The sequence below is a fragment of the Branchiostoma belcheri genome, unplaced genomic scaffold, assembly GCF_001625305.1.
Source record: "Branchiostoma belcheri isolate BF01 breed outbred unplaced genomic scaffold, Haploidv18h27 scaffold98, whole genome shotgun sequence".
Classification (NCBI taxonomy): Eukaryota; Metazoa; Chordata; class Leptocardii; order Amphioxiformes; family Branchiostomatidae; genus Branchiostoma; species Branchiostoma belcheri.
The window spans coordinates 367,081-369,487 of NW_017804664.1; positions in this window are offsets into that span (position 1 = coordinate 367,081).

The window sequence follows — 2,407 nt, forward strand, 5'->3', positions numbered from 1 at the left end:
TGGGGTCTGCGCTGGCGGGGGTGGGGGTTGTGTGGTCCCTGGGTGGGGGGGAAGCGCTTCCTCTCCCTTCTTTTGGCATCTTGTTACCCTGCAAGAAAGCACACAGAAAAGACACGTCAACAAAACCTCAGAGTGATGCACGCATATTTTTACCTTTTTCCTAAAGATGATAACTGCTACATCTCAAAATATGGAAACAGTCAACTGTTGCAAACACCAACTCAGAAATTAAATTGAAAATGGATTTCAGACTGAAGTACAACAATGTATGGACAGCTGACCCTTTTTTTGAGGCTGATAGATCTCAAAATCAAAAAAAAAAAAAGAGGACTGTAGCAGTCAGATTCTCTCTTACTCAGTAACACAAACACACTTCTCCAACAAAATACAGCACTGTTTTCCCAAAACTGAATACACAGTGCTGTACTGCAGTACAGATTTTCCCAAAGCATAATACCTCCTCACACACAACACACAGATGATCTCTGAGTAAAACTAAAACACATGTACTTAGTCTGGTACACACGCCCTCTCCACACACAGCAAACTGAACTAAACAAACGTCACCATTTCCTGCAGTCCACAGTTTTTACAGCTCAGATCCTGCAGCAAACCAGAACCACCTGTTCAGTTCTATAGAGCACCTATAGACTGTACTGGTACATGCAGGTTGTGTGGGCCTTTTTAACACTGGCATCTGTATCACATCAACTCGCACAAACTCACACAAACTAACACATGTGCAACCTACATGTACCAATCCTGCTGTACATTTTTGCCCAACCCAACAGGCACACCACAGCACTAACATACAATGTGTGGGCTTATTGTACATAATCAGGACAGGATAAGCTGGCATATTCCTTACATAGGGCAGTTTTAAAGGCAGTGTTATATTTGCTGTCGAAGTGATACATATATAGAATGACAAAGCAGTTTTCATGACAAACCAGAACAAAATGCACTGAGAAAAGAATCCAGACTGTATAATATTTCTGTACAAACAAAATTGATAGGGTGACCATCTGATTTCATATAATTATAAATACCTGCATTGTTCTAGAATTTATTTCAAGAATCTAAAAAGCTACAAAATATGCTTTCTTTCATTTTTTTCCAGCTCCTTGCAAATTCAGCATGAGCATCAGTTTGTATTTGATCATTTATCTGACAAGAATGTCCCAACTGATGTGTAACAGGTTATGGTTTTGAAGAGGCCAAGCACCTGAATTGGTCAATTAGCAGACCCCCCCCTCAGCCATCTCAAATTACCTCCTGCCCTTTCATGTAGCAATCTGTCACCATGGTGACCGTGAGATGATTGCATCACGTTGCTGGGAGACCAGAGTTTGATTGGCGGGTGGGCAGACAGTGATGATGTCTTCTCACGTGTTGCCATGGCAACGGGCAGCCATTACAGCCTGGGGTGACATCACCTGGTGACCTGGGCACGGGAGGTCATGACCTGAGGTCACGTAGGGCAGGTACTGTAGCTGCTAAACTGCGGTCTCTAAAAATCAGCCCAGAATCACAAATTTGTGTGTTCAACCTTAGGTTATGGCTGGATGTATGGGGGAAACATGTATTATCAAGGTGTAAACCTCCTTGGTTTTATTGTAGAGGCTTCGGGTGCGGCAAACTGACTCCAGTACGCCCCCCCCCCCGCATGCTATCTCCCTATTTGGCCGATTTCTACTCTTTCCAGCCGCCTCCCGAAGCCTGGTAGACGCTTAGGGTTAACTCATGAATATAAGTATAACTTTTCCCGTGTTCCGAGTCGAAGATTTAAACATTATGCTTTGTTCCAATTGTTAGTGAGTGGGTGATTTGTTGGTAAACACTACGAAAACCACGCCGGTGTCTCGCACCGAAGTTACACTGGCTACCAAACGTCTCACACATGACCTTGGCGGCCGCCAGCCTTACCTCGTGACCCCTGTGGTCTGAGATCTGTCCCGAACTTGACCTTCTCAGGTAGTGAAAGTTGTTTCTCGTGCAGCGAAAGTTGTTCCGCCACAGCCCAGACCACCTCCCCCACATGTGGGCGTCAGCTGACTCTGGGGTCATCTCAGGTCAAGCCAACATCAGTCGAACCGCAGGTCACCGTAGAACGCGTTATTCTCTAAGATACGGCGTTTGCCGGGTCACGATTTGACCCCGTTGCATGGGTGTAAACAACTGCCTATAGTGCAGCAAAAAGACCTCAGACCTACACAATGTTTACATTTTTTCACATCTACAGGTTTTGCCCAGTACAACCATGTAGATATTTCGTGCATTGCAAAATGACAGCGAGCGCTACGGCCTTCCAAAAATTAGCAATTTTTGGTCATTTTATTTGTGCTTGTCTTTTTTACTATTTAACTGGATCCCGTTAGCTAATACCACAGTGTGATAGCCCACTTCT